The 15,795-nt window shown below is 35.8% G+C and overlaps 1 protein-coding gene across 12 annotated transcripts in view; it reads left to right on the forward strand.

Moving 5' to 3' along the window:
* Window positions 1-3,294: 3,294 nt before the first annotated feature.
* Window positions 3,295-15,795, forward strand: part of LOC136845769 (mucin-2-like) — a 1,649,806-nt gene continuing 1,637,305 nt past the window's right edge. For all 12 annotated transcript variants that reach the window (XM_067116026.1, XM_067116065.1, XM_067116170.1 and 9 more), the window contains exon 1: window positions 3,295-3,406. The gene's annotated coding sequence lies outside the window, so the exon portion shown is untranslated. The remainder of the gene's footprint in view (window positions 3,407-15,795) is intronic.

Here is a 15,795-nt window from a genome sequence, read left to right on the forward strand (position 1 = left end):
AAAATGAAAGTGCATCTGGGGTTGATAACCTATCTACGGGATAACTGCTTTGAGTGTTATGGAACTACTAACTCCAACTGGACACTTGATGTTCTTTTGTATTTTATCCGGTGGCTGAGCAATGCCTGCTTACGCATAAGGCCATTTTTGTGATGAACTTTTCTATTTTCAATTTAAATCTTATCTAGACTTTCAATCTCCGGAGCCTTTTAAAATGATATACATGTGGTTTCAGTCTGTTGATCTCTAGGCCTTTACAGGGTTATGATGCTACAAATTTCCTTTATTTGTTTATTTACTTATTCATTTATTTATGTATTTTAGTAAAGCAAAACCTAAGTAAATTTGGATTTTTCCATCCTAGTTAAAAAGTATCCGTATCACTCCATCAGGAGGACACGATATCACAGTACCCATTTCTAGTAGTCCTTGGCTCCCTTTACTATAAATCTACAGATCAGCCATTTGTTTTTATTGCATGCTTTGGAATTCTCTATCTGCTTATGTTGTTCTTGACTCTTAAAACCTTTCTTCCTTCCAGATGAAGGTCTGATGCTTCATCTTTGTTCGCGCCTTTCCTTTTGTCGGGCCTGGGCTAGAAAAAGGATTTGGTTTCCTGCCCCATTGGCTTTTCACTTTTAAAACAATCACATTTCCAGGGCCAGTGCTCTTAAGTCATTCAGTCTCTCACTTCTACTCTTGATCTTTAATTTTAGTCCAATTTTCGCTTGCCTCTTTCACTTTTTTTTACTTCCCTCTGCTCAGATGATCCATATAGTTTTTTTTTTTTAAAACGTAGCAGGGATCTTTTGAATGATAAAAAAAATATTTTAAGAAGTCATGCTACATGTGGGGAGACATAGGCTTTTTGTAGTTTTCTTGATCATTTAGATATAATTACCATAGCCGAAGACAGTTATAATAGTGGCAGGAATATAAACACAAAGATAATAGATAAAAACAACGGAATGACAAAGAAAGAATTAAAAAAAAATGGAACTAGCAAAGAAACTTTAGTTTCTCACCCTCATAAATTCAGATTGAATGACCAAGACACGGACATTTTTTCTTCGTTTGCTTGCATTCAAATCCAAAATTTCCTTGACATACAGGGGTACACTCTCTCTCTCTCTCTCTCTCTCTCTCTCTCTCTCTCTCTCTCTCTCTCTCTCTCTCTCTGTTTAGATAATTAAATGAATGTAAACCATAGGTACTCAAAAAGAAAAAAAAAGAATCCAGAGAGAAAGAGAGAGAATCTGATGTGTATCTTATGACTTGTTTCATCCTAATGGGGTAAGGATTACCTCGTCGAGGCCTTTTCGTTTTTGACTGAACAATGAAGACACTCGTCTAGTGCTGTAGTCTCTTTTCTTTCTCTTTCCACTTTACATGCAGCCCACAGCAGTCGACAAACTACCAGGTACAAAATTCACCGGTTAGATCAACAGAGGCACAATGAATTTTATGGATCTAGCCCATTCGTCCCTCTTCGACGGTTTCGAGATTCGAACACGGTTCTCGTAGCAATAAAATTAAAAGGTTTTCGAAACTTGGGATTTCATGCATGTTGTACCCACCTGACAATAAAGGGACCTCAGATGGCGGATTAAACTTAAAACTCTGAATTAGATAATTATTTATGTTTTTGTCACATGAGTCAACTGTTCAGTAATTGATTTGTTTGTGTATTACTGTGTATGTTCTGTTGAGGTAATCCGGTAAAATGACGTTAATCTGATTGTATCTGTTTATAATTTAAATTTAAATTATTACCCCAAGAATATGGCATGTGTATAACTTAATTGGTTTAATTCATTTATTTCATTACGTGGTATGATGCTAGCTGCTAATTAAGAATCAGGAAATATTTTTGGAATTCAGCTTTTTCTTTATGGTTTGTGTTTGTGAATTTGAGTAAAATTTGCTTACCCTAAAGTGGTGATATACTCAAAACCTAAAAGTGGTCCTATACAATAAAAAGAGCCTCAAATAATTTTTGAGGTTTCCACACTGCTTTGCATATTCAAGAATATAACAGCGGTGAATGGCGTATTATTGGTAAAGGGGATCGATATCTTTGTGTATGTAATGGCTGAGAGTGTGGTAAGTTCCTTCGCAAGAGGCTCATCCGTGAATCAGCAGTTAGAAGGCTGGTGTAACAATGACTGTTGTACTTGTCTTTATCTGGTGTTAGTTACTGTGGGCAGTGACGACGCCAGCAACCGCTAATCAGTCAATCAAGTCTCTTCCTATTTATGAAGTCTGTTCCTATTAAAAGAAGCGGACAGAAAACAGAAAACAACAAGCAAATCACTTCCGTAGTCTGTTCAGTATGCGAGTTAATAAATTGCCTCTATATATTTATTGCTGCGAACGACAGTAAAAGTAAAATCAGATGGATGGTGTATTTAAAGTCTACGCGTTTTACACACCTAAAACTGTCATGAATCTGTTTTATTTGTTGAAGCAGTTTATGGTGCTTCTGTTTATCATCATTGTTATTATTTACGTTGCCACATCTTTGTTGCTATGTTTTCAAACTTTTATACCATATCTGGTAGCTGTTTGAATAATCACTTCACTTAACCTTCTGATGCATGTGATTTAGTAATGTAATTTTCTTAAATACTTTAACATTCATTAAAATTAACGGCAGATGTTACATTTATGTTAACGTTTGTTCTATTGCTATTATCTGTATACTAGCATGTTATCATGTAGAAATAATGTTTATTAAGTTTAGATAACTCGCCACAACACCCTGGGAGTTTCTTGCAAGACAAAGTATTCTTTGTTTGACTACTTTCCATGCAATTCCCTCTCTCTCTCTCTCTCTCTCTCCTCTCTCTCTCTCTCTCTCTCTCTCTCTCTCTCTCTCTCTCAGAGTATATATATATATATATATATATATATATATATATATATATATATATATATATATATATATATATATATATATATATATATATACATACATACATACATACACACACATACACACACATACTGTATACATGCACAATACGCACACACGTACTTTGTATATATACCATATGTCCATATGGGCAGTATGCTTGAACGACTTTCAATCTTCCGAAGCACGGTACATACATTCACTCGGTAAAACTTGGTAAATGTAATAGTATCGGTAGTATCAGGCCACATGCCAAAAGAATTAAAAAAAAAAAGAAACGAGCATCTTCGCATTGGTAAGAAAGAAACGACCATCTGTTACAGTTTGCGCTACGAAGTCGTCATCTGTTTTTTCGTCTGCAGTGTATGGTGCTGCCATCTGTTGGTAGCTTTTGACTTCAGTTTCGACAGCTGTTTGTTTACGTTTAGAATAGTGAAGTGACAGTGAAGTGTATTTTTCACCATTTTTCTCGTTACCTTCTTCTTCAAAAAGGTTTGTGAATACTATTCTTAGAGTTTTGGACTGGACTCTTGTATGTGTCGAATTTTGTCTAATTAACCCGGATATGATCGCTCGAATCATCATGATCGATTTTGGGAGGTTCCTTCTATCATGACCTGACTTGACATGACCCGTGATCAACGTGACCTGGTTTGAAAACTCGCTTTCTGGGGTTTTATTCTGGAATAATTCGTAGTAAAAGCCCAAATAGGTTAGGGAGCGCCGAAATCAGGAGATATTATGACCTAGATTAGCCTAGGCCTAGGCTAGGCCTCGTCCTGGTAGCCAAACCCTCTTTGCCGTAGGCATAGCCTAGGCCTATCAATGCTTATCTGCACTACCTGCAGGCTGATTATTTGATTATAATATGATTTCGCCGAAATTCATTTAGGCAACATATTTTTGTCGTTCCATTGTTACTAATATTCATTCACCCTAACCACCACTAGGCTTGATAGTCTAGTAGACCTTGTAGTTTTTCCGTAGCCCTAAGGCAGGCCTGTTTGTTTATGCCTGTTTTAAGAGATTAAGGCATTACCCTGAGGCTGGAGTGAAACCAGACAATTTACAACAGATAGACACGAAGTCCAGATGGCGGCAAATTTATATTTATCAATTTCATAAAGTGTTCCAACCAGGATAGGTTAGTCTAATTTTTAGAGCTGATGCCCAGTTTTTTACATTGCTAGTCTGGAATAATGGACAAGCTGCATGCGTCAAAGACGCGTGTAGTAGTTCATAGTCTTTAGGCCATAATTTTAGTACATACTCAAAGGTAGGCATAGTGGACATCATTTATGTTTTTAGTATACACTCAAGTGTAAATTTTTTGTAGTTGTAGTGCACATTGATTGGATTCATAATGTCTGTGTATTTTCCGTACATGCTCTGGTTGGTACATCACTTGAGGTTGCCCAAATTTGCGGCCCCCTTCTGCTGAGCTTCACATAGCCTAGTTTACTAATTGCCTCAGTTAGGTTTGATATCAGTTGGTCTTTTTTTGTGTGTTTTAGCTTGCTGCACTTTGTCTTCAGGTTTAGGCCTTAAAACAAGTTTTTATAAGAGCTGTAGTTTCCCTTGTTCTCCGCTGCTGGATGATTTATATGCTGTGTTTGTAATTTGGGTAATTTTCAGCTAGTTATATATTTTTTTATATAGCTATTGTTTATTTATTAAATTAGTTTTGCATTGCACCAGCTGTTTTGTAGCTACTATTTTGATTGATCACAACTCTTAAAGTAATCCTGTATACTTTCTTAACACGCACCATGGGTAACATGGGTAAACTAACTTGAAGTTTGCATAAACCTGTGTAGGATTCGGATTTCAATTTCATTAATAGAATCAGAAAAAATGAGGGATTAAATGATGACAGTGTTATTAAAAAGAAATATGTATTTACTCATTAAAACTTTTTGCAGCATAATTCTGATATTTGTAATGCTTTAGCATCTGTATATCAAACCTGATAATGAGGACAATATGTTATGTACACAGAATTGGATGTATGGCCAAATGAAGTTACCTTTGACACACTGGCTCTGTTAGTTGGTTTCAATATTAGAGTTCTAATGTTACGTTATAAATGGTTTCTTTGTTGTTAATATTAATTTGTATATGCTGAGGTGCGTGGACATATGTTAAGTTCCTATGACTCTAATGTTTAACTGTAGTAAACTGTTATGGCACTGATGTTTATTAGTGGAGTGGTCTCTTGATAGTGGTCTCTGGAGCTAATGAGTGGTGCTCCTTTGGTTATGCCGTATGTGAACGTCTGTTTCTTTGCCTGTTTTAGTTTGACTAATTGGTGTATTATTTTAACATTACTGGTTTTAGACGCAGGTGTCATGGGAATATGATTCCTTGTAAATTGACCCCTTTTCTAGCACAATACAGTTTACATGTGTTGATAACTGTCTGAATTTATGCTGAGGATATATTGTGTTTGAAAAATAAGGGAAGTTTGCATAGTTTCATGATCTCCTAGAGGAGAGATAGCATTGTGTGACATGTTCTGTGATTAGAAGTATTCTTTTTATGATATATGTGAGAAATAAATTTTTAGCTCATATTTAGTTATGGTTGAGTACAAGGAGAATAAAGTATGCATTCTTGGGGTACTGCATTATGTGGGATTTTCCTCTTATGCCTTTTGTTTGGGTCTGTGACCATGGTATGAGGGCTAGGCACTTTGGTTATTAAAGAAGTGGATGTCTTTATGATTAAAATTATCATATTGTTGACACGCACAGCAATATGAAGTTATGCAAGATTATTTGGATGTTTCATCAAAAGCTGACCATAACTATAGTAAATGAGGTTAAGTATCATAGTAGGAGGAGTAATAACTACAGTACATGGAACAGGATACTTTCACTGTAAGGAGCTTTTTTCTCAGGGCAGAGGTTCTGTTATTTTGTGATATACGTAAGAGGGTGATGGTATTATGGTTAGGTATATGAGATTGTGGTTGTTGATGTCTTCCATATCCGTTCAAACTGATAGTCATCAATGCATATGGGCTGGAATCAAGATACACGATACGGTACACAAGCTTAAAAAGACGGGAAGGATGGAGTTTAGCGATCATTTTAGCTTTCTCAGCACACAAAGGAGAGAATTGTCTTTTGTTTTGCATTTCACTAACATAAGTCTGTGGCCTCATTTTTATAACACTGATAAAATCATTGCAACCTGTTTTGGGTCATTTGTCCTTCCTTTACTAGAATATTGTTTTCTGGTCTTTTAGATAGAGTGGTGCATAGTGGTAGGTTTGTGTTTCCTAATATATTAGTTATGACTTGGGCCATCGACAGATTGTCTCTTGTTTCTTTTTCATAAACTGTATTTTAACAGTGATCTTTCACATTCACAGTTGATCCCTGATCCCCTTTTCATGCTGAGAGCAACCAGATTTGCTGAACAGCAGCACCAATATTCAGTAAATGTGCCTCACTGTTGAGCTTCTCAGTTGTAGAGGTCCTTTATTCCTCACGCCATTGGACTTTTGAATAGCCTCCCAGAGGATGTCATGCAGTTGGAGCTTCAGAAGTTCAAGTGAAGATGCATTGCATTGCTACCCTAATACAATTCTGCTTACATTTCTATATATTTATTAGTTTGTTAATTTATCTGTTTTTCTAATAACTGATCTACTCTTTCTGTATTTCCCATTAGCTTCTGTTACTTCTTCTGAATGAACATCATATTCTTTGGATGCTTGAATTTCAAGTCAGTGGCTGTGTGGGCTTGTTCCATATGAATAGGGTTCATATTCTGAATATTAATAACACTACTATGAGATTCTATGTAAACTGGGTTCTGTGTTTACGTTGAATAAAACTTAGAGCTAGGAAGTATAGTATTAAAATGATGGATAGAGATCAAATTTCACCAACAAAAAAGTGTGATCAGATCGGTCTAGTGTCAATATTTTTCTCTGGCCAGTGGTTATTTCTGTGATTAGTTTACATTACAAAGTATGAAAATAATTTGCAGTAATCATTTCATTTGCAGCATAACTTAATATCTTGGTAACTTACGCATATAATTTTCATATAATTTTTTTTATTGATCCTGAATTATCGTGGGTATGAAATTAATGATGGAAGCATGATGAAGTACAGTACCTTTTTAAGATGTTAGTTATTGATAAAAGTGGGAGGACTCCTTGTATATTTGAGTTGAAGCTGACTTATCATTCTCTGCTCCTCTTCAGCCAGATGTACTGTGTTTTGATGAGGGACATGCAAATGGTTGTTGATGAATGGCATATGCGGAGATTTACTTTGGTTTTTCAGTGTTAAATAAATAACTTGGGTTATGGAGCAGTTTAGGATTGACTACTATTTATTGATTGATGAATCTTATATGACTGGAAATTGTTCAGTGAAAAACAGTTAAGTACTGGGGATGAGTGAAGGCAGGGCATTGTCATAAGGATAATAGTTTATTAAGCATGGATAGTGTATCACTAAACAGATATCAGTTTATGAGAGATACCACGGACTGTCAGTTTCTGGTTAATAAGTGTACAGAGGGATATGCAGTGAGAAGGACCACCTTTGGTATGAAACATTTTAAAAAGAATTAAGCAGGAGGCCCACTTCAGTATCAAAGTGGGCACAATAAGAAAAATATCAAGTCATCGCAGTGATTGTTTCTGTATTTGAGAATCCACCTCTTCTGTTTGTATACGGCCATAGCCTATTTGAGGAACCTATTTTAGTTTTAGAGTGCATGATTGTCACGTTGAACTTTGATGTTTCAACAATCCTTTTATTTTCATGTGGAGTCTAGTACTGAATAAGAGACCTTTCTTTGAGAAGGTAAAATATGTTGATGTAGACATTCCCTCACCTTCAGAGGACTGATTGGTTGTTTGGTTATAGGTAAGAAACCTTGAGTCTGTTTGTAATCATGTAAGAAGAATTTTAACTTTTAATTTGAATTCTGTTTTAGTAATGGGCTGTCATTTGTTATTTCTGCATGTCTTGTGACTACAATATACAGTATGTTATTCGCAAGTCCACACATGCAGCAAAATCTCTAGCCTTCATGGTGGATGGCAAGTGCCATTACCAAGTGCTCCTCATTGACTTAGATGGTAGTAACAGGAAAAAATATTAGTCTTCTCCCTTCTAGTACCGTCCTCAAGACTTGTTAGATTTTATGTAAAACTTTTAGACCTAGCTTCATGATAAAATTGGTCCTTAGTCTTTGATAATGATTTGCTTCAGGCTGTGAAGGAGGTGGCTAACTCTGATGTGAAACAGGCACTGTAGGAAAAGATAATTTATACTTCAGAGGGTATGATATTGAAGGCAATCATTAGCAGTCTCTGTTCTGGACTTAGCCAGCATGTCAGAATATGTGACTATTAGCAGTCTTCATTCTGGATTTAGCATGAGTGAAACTTTCAGTGGAAGAGAGATGTAGCATCATTCTTTCCTTGTCTTGGTGACTTTAATGATTCTGTACATTATTGGTCTCATTAGTGGTGGTTAACCTGTGATTGGTGAGTGTTTCATCTCTCACTCAGTTGTACAGTACCCCACATTGTGCTTAGTTTACAGTACATCAAGTAAGTTTGACATTTCGCATCTCAGACACTTTTTGTATTTTATCTATTTTGTGACTTCATTCTACTTTTATGAATGTCATTTTATGGTGTATATATTATCAGACCATTTTTCACATTTAATGTAGCCGTCTCCATGGCATTTGTTCTTTCCAATTGTAACAAGTACTTTTACTAATTAGCAGATCAGTTATCTTTTGCCTATTTTCTTTTATTGCCTTTCATTGTACAGTACTCCCTGATCATGGTAAATAAAGTCCAAGTCATGCTATATAGAAGCCAGAACATGGCATGTTGAAGCAAGGATATGGTACATACAGTCCAGGGAATGACACTTGAAGTCCAGGCCATGGTACATTCAGTCCATTGCATGATAAATGAAATCCATGGCATGTTAGATAATGTCTGTACCATGGTAAATAAGAGCTATGGCATGGTACATAAAGTCAAGATCATGGTACATACAGTCTTTGGTAGCAAAGTCCCGAGTATGATGCAAACATTCTTGGGCATTGTGTTTAGTCCAGTGAATGTTATATGCAGTCTTAGGCTTGGTATGTAAAATCCAGGATATGGTAGAGATGTCAACATGGTATATAAAGGCCAGGCAATGCTACATAGAAGCCAGGCTATGGTACACACCATCCTGGAATTGGTACATAAAGTTCACACTGTAGTACATTAAAGGCCAGGCCATGGCACAAACAGCCAGCCTAGGGGCATGGTATATATAATCAGGGGTTGGGTAAATCAAGTTATGGTCTTGGGACGTAAAAACCAGGTAATGGGACAAAAGCCCTGACCTTGGGCCAGAAAAGTTCTAGTATGATACAGTGCTTAGAATTGAGCCATAGCACAAACAGTTCAAGGCTTGGTGCTTAAGACCAAGTCTCGGCAAACACAAAGACCAGGCTATGATACAAAGGAACCTGGGGACTAACGGAGCTAGAAAAATTTCATGGGGGCTAATTTTCACTATATTATACATATATATATATATATATATATATATATATATATATATATATATTATATATATATATATATATATATATATATTATATATATATATATTATATATATATATATATATATATATATAATTATATATATATATATTATATATATATATATTATAGAGTATGCATATGTAAGTATGATTTTTTTATTTTTTCCATTTTATATTTCTCATTAATGTTATTATTATCTGAATTTTCAATGTTATTATTTTGTCATTATATATTTTTCATGGGGGACATGTGCCCAGGTGCACCCCCCCCCCCACGGATCCACTACGTACGTACAGCAGACTCTTTAGGGTGTTGGCAAACAGTTGATCATAAGGAATTCAACCAATATTGTTACAGTGATGATGAATAGTACATGTATTATCTGTAGTTTCCATTGCTTCAAAACCACAGAAAAAACTGAATTTTATTTAGCACATGGTGTTGACTTAAGGCAAAGAGTTCTTGGTCATGTTTCTCTGGATCTTCCTCCTCTCATTGCTGGCTTCTTAAGTATTTGTTGACCTGCTTCATCGCCTGATTAGGATTTGCCTGCTGCTGAGCAGGAGATATCCTATAGTGATAACAAGAGTTAAGACTACTGGTGTTTAAGTCACTGCTAGAGTACACTGAGAATGTTCGTGTACTGTTAATTTTGTTCTTTGTTCAGATAAATAAACAAGTATAATAAAAGTTGCATGGTTCAGTGTACAATTTATTACATTGCATTAAAATGCACAACAGTTTTATTTCTGCAAAGGGCTCGCTGACTTTACTGGACACCATTAAAATGCTTGTTAACTCTGAATTGTAATGCAACATGTTTATATACTGCATATTTCAGTATTCTGGCATTGCAACAGCTATGACTACAGAGAGTGTGTTTGTATTATACAGTACAGTGATTTTCGTAGGGATAAGTCATTAAAATCTTTGAAAAATTTGTGAAATACACTAGAGTGTACATGTTCTACATTAAAGTAAATGGAACCCCTGCATAGATTATTTAGGTCAGAATAATACCATTCACTTTGGAAGGTTAGGTTAGTTGGGTAGGTAAGCTGCTGTTGCAGCAGATGCGATCGTCCAGCTCCCTCTTTCTGGTACATATCCATATTATGTCCTGTATATTTTTACTTAGAACTTCTCTCTGATTGTTCACGATTAAGAGACAGTACTTCATGAAACAATAATTTACCCATGTTGGCAAGACTTACGACACAGTTCTTGTTTCTGCTAACTTTAGGCATTAACCCATAGCTGTTCATGGTCATGTCCATGGTGCTGGAAGGCTAGTAGTGCCTACGAAGTTCTTAGGTAATATGTCTTCAAACTTTGATATCTTGTTTGTTCCTTAGACTTTTGTCTCCTTTGGCACCTGTAAACTTGATTGTGATTCAAGTACAGTTCATACAATCTGGGTCGAGGTCTTGTGAATGAGTTAGCATTCTTACTATTGGGTATAAATTAGAATGGATTTTAAATGGGATCTTTGATAAGTTAACCATGTTTTTATGCATTACCTATTATTGTAGTGGTAAAATTGATTTTTTGCATAGTCATTCATATTTGAACAAGTATATTCATCATTAGTTTTTATGTATTACCTTTGGTACAAAGTAGACATTTTATACTTTTCTACTTCTGTTTATCTTGAATTACAGCTTTCATAAATTTAGATGGATATAATCATGGACAGCTTCTAGCTAGCCATAAGCTTGGTTGCAAATAAAGCTACACATGTGACCAAGTGTGCCTTACTTAAAGTTTTTTTGCAGCAAGCCCTACCAGGAATTGACTGTGATATTGGCTGTTCGTCAAAAACAAGCTCGTTACATGCTAGGTTTTTCTTCTTTGTCACTGCACAGCCTTCCCATAACTTATTGCAAAAACTCATATAAGTTAATCTTTTAGGTTATTTAGAATGGTTGTTTCCTTGTTTGGAATATTTGTAATCATGAATTAGAGCAATACCAGAAGGTATCCTGTTTGTTCATCTCCCACAAGCTCTATTCCAGTATGGAACTTCCACAGCCAAGATGTAGTGTATGCTACTTGCTGTGGAGAGCATCAGGTTCCAGATTCTTATGAGGCATTTTAGTGTTACATTAGGAGTGAAGGTTTCATTATTGTGGCCTGGCTGCCAGTTTTTAAGAAATGGGATACACTGTTAACTGGTAGGTGGCCAGGACATAGTAATGTCATTTTATTTTTGTGAGACTGGATATTTTATCTTTTTCAGTTATGGGCATTCTGCTATCAAGGAGAATTTTTGCAAGTGCTTAACAGTAGTATATCTATTAAACATAATTATTTTTAGATATTCAGTTAACGATTGGTTCTTGGGAAGATTTATGGACGTTTTGACTTTGCACATTTGCTCAGTGCTGCTATGGTATTCATTTGCTTGATCATGTCATATAATTTACTATGATTGGAGGAATGGTGACATTTCAGAAAAAAGGTTAATTGCACAAGTATAGTTTTTTCCAGGTAGTTCATAAATTTGCATGTCAGAAAAGGCAGATGAATCAGAATTTCACAACAATTTTGCTGACATGGGTCATCATCATCTGGCTTATCCGGCCTGTGGTTGATAGTAGATAGCATTAATATTCCTGGATGTATTTGTGGGTGGTCACAAATGAGTATTAACTGTACCAGTATGATCACTTGGTAAATTTCCTCAAATAGTAGATGGTATCAGCATGCACAGGAACTTGCGTAGAATAATAGTCATGAAAACAGGGTCACCTGACTTAGAAATCTTCAGTAGCTTTGGAGATGGTATTGTGGGTTGTGGAGTGGTAGTTACTTATGTACGTGGCATTATCAGCCGATAAGACCAACATATGTTTGTATTGGTCCTTGCAGAGTTTTGGTTGACCAGCATGATGGATATTTACTGATTGTAAGTTGGTTGACTCATTTGCTTGACTGAATGACCTAATTAGTTAAATTGAGTTAATTTGAGACAGACTTGTGTCAATTACCTGGTTTCATCTGACTGGCATTTTCCAGCTTGTTTGACTGCAGTTAACAATGAAAGTTTTGGCTTGGGACGAATAGGTCATAAATGCTCCAGGTGTCTTACTTTGGTATACTGTACCATTAATAGTTATATATGTTGCACAAACTACTTGATCTTGCTCAGGTTTTAATTGTGAAGAATCATGTCAGAGTACAGTAATTCAAACCCACTGGTGAGTGGATTTGTAGTATTTTAAGCTTTTTGGGGTTCACTTTCGAAAAGTATTTGGTCTGAATGTTTTCCAGTTATTTGAGTTTTGGAAGGAACGAATATGTTAAGAGATTCTTTCACCTATATTTGAATGTTGTCACCTGTGAGTTAGAAGTCTTAATGAGTGAGATGGCTTTAATGGAAGGCATATTTCACATTCAGATGACACATGTGTTGTGGAGACCATTCAGTTGACATGGTTATCAAGAGCATGGATTCATTTTGACCCAAGCCATGGTTCTGTACTTGATAATCTTTGACCATTCATGCTTCAGTGAACAGTGAGGAAGAGGAATTGGGATATAGCCTACTTGCTCATAGAAGGAAATTGTGAAGCTTTTCATTTTCTTGAACTTATCATTCAGCTGGAGAAAAATGTTTTAGGATATTGACTGAAGAAAAAGAAGGGGTTGCAATGCTTAAATGTTGAGTTTTGATCTCTTAGTCATTATTGTTTAGAGCGTACTGTACTTAGAGGCATAAAAAATATTGACTACTTAGGTAGTGGAGGGCAGACGTTTTGCCATTGATAAATTCATTCAATAACCACTAACCAGCTAGACTTTAGAGATCATATTTACTCTTAACAAAGATTATGTGTGTGTGTGTGTGTGAGAGGTAAATACTGTTTAAAGGGTTTTAGTGACGGCAAACAGTAAAATAAAAGTGACAGTAATAATAACATCTGGTTTGACATGGGGAGCAGGGTGAGATTGAACCATAAACCTTGCAAATGTGAACCTGATGTTCTAGCACTGAGCCACTGCACACCACCACACAATTCACTTTTACCATTATATATATATATATATATATATATATATATATATATATATATATATATATATATATATATAAAGTGTAAAGTGTGTGTTTGTTTTTGTATATATATGTAATAGCCACAATAATCTCATAACTAATAAATTTTCTTACACTGTTGGATATGCCTATGGTTATTACACACACACACACACATGTTAGTATATATATATATATATATATATATATATATATATATATATATATATATATATATATATATATATATATATATATATATGTGGATGCATGTTCATAAGTTATATTAAATGTGCAGTAAGGCTTAATGTTAATTGTAGGCTAATTGAATTTCAGTGCTGCAGTGCAGATAAAATTAACAAATAAATTGCTGAATAAATAAACCATGGCACAAGTATACTTCGTTTTAAAGTAACTACAATCTTTCTTGAAGAAGCGAGCATCAACACGCGTAGCATTTTACATAAAAAGAATGACAGTCCTCTGGTACTGGGCAGGGCAGTGTGACGTCATTGCTACTCAACACAATAGTTTCTCTTCCTCTCTCTCTCTCTCTCTCACTCTCTCTCTCTCTTATATTTATATATATATATATATATATATATATATATATATATATATATATATATATATATATATATGTATGTATATATAGGTATGTATGTTAATTATGATTCATTCAACTGACATGTAAATTAGATGAAGGAGAACACGCCTGATAAAACACGAGGTGAGAGGAGCCCGGCCTTGTATCTGGAACCGGAAAGGACCTTCCTTCTTGGCTTTGTAGGTCGGCATTGGGTTGTGGGTGTGGGTGTGTGCATAGACCCTTCCAGGGAGAATCGATTCATCTACCTCACCGGTGTCCCAAGACTTCGTCCTTCTTACTTTCCGAGACTTTTAGTGTGTATGCGTTCTCCTAAGCTTTTGTGTGTTATGCGCGTTTTTTGAGGTGTGTGCTTGTTGTTGGTCTTTGAGTAAATGTTGGCCTAAACATTTAACTAGGCATGCGTAGAGGTCTGTATTGTTGTGCGTGCTTATATGTGTGTGTGTGTGTGTGTGTGTGTGTGTGTGTGTGTGTGTGTGTGTGTGGTAGTTTGTTTGAAGATTGGTTGTAAGGGCTAAAGGTTTGTTGAGTTGTGTAGCTGAAATGAATAATTGCACTCAGCTGCACTTGTTTTCTTTGCCTTCGATTAGCTAATAGACCAAGTCGAGACTAGCGGTTTGCTTTACTATTGATCTTCCTGACTATAACTTAAATGAAATCACTTGGGTTGCCTTGCCATCGGCCTCTGCATAAATTACGGGAATCCTTCATGTCTTAGCAGGAGATTTACTTCTGAAGGTAGCGTCATTTCTCCGAATTTTGCTGAGGAACCGCAATTACGGTAATTGGCAAATGAAGTTTGCCTTGCTGTTTGAATTGCGTTTAATTAGTGGGTAAGTGGGATAATTTCGTGTAACCTATGCCGGTCATTTCTCTTTCGTTTTGAAAGAGAGAGAGAGGTAAAGGTGACCTTTCCTCACTTGGTAGCACAGGGATTTTTTTCTGTAGTCTATAGCCTATAAAAGTGTGTTAACGCAGGCCAACAAACTTTTTAAAAAGTAATCTTTGTCCCAGGTTTAAAGGTAAGAAGACAACCCTTGTCCTTACGTGGTAGTGGAGCGTGTTACCAATTTTGTGAAGCCTCACCTGCCAAATGCATATTAACGCTAGTCATCATCGACCTCCGCGAAGAATCAATGCAAAGAATGAAGAGAAAAGTAATGTTCTGAAATTCCAGTTAAACCTCTCTCTGCCCTGACCTACGACAGTTAGATTACATGCTTGTTTAAAATAGTTTATGACCGGTTTAGATTAAGCAGGCCGTATGTCAGCAGAAGGGTTGGCCAAGGTTTCAAATCGAAAAAGAGGTTTAGCGTGGACCTCAGGATTCGGAACAACCAAGTCGAGGTGTCATTGGGTTATGTAAACAATCGTAGTTTCAGTGATAATTTTTGCCAACTTTTGGCCGAAGTCATGGCTGTTCCTTTGTTACACATAGGCCACTATAATTGCATATTTAGGGATATGTACCGTTTATTTGAACAATTGATTTTTCCCTAATTTTATGCGTCGGTGACCATAATGGTTGTGGTGCCCATTTGTAGTTTGTGATAGTTTTCGATATGCTTTTAGAGGTGAAAGTATAAGTAAAAGTCTGACACATAAAAGAGTTGACTATTACTTCGGCGGATGATTTGAGGAAGATGG

Source organism: Macrobrachium rosenbergii, chromosome 2 (genome assembly GCF_040412425.1).
Source record: "Macrobrachium rosenbergii isolate ZJJX-2024 chromosome 2, ASM4041242v1, whole genome shotgun sequence".
Lineage (NCBI taxonomy): Eukaryota > Metazoa > Arthropoda > Malacostraca > Decapoda > Palaemonidae > Macrobrachium > Macrobrachium rosenbergii.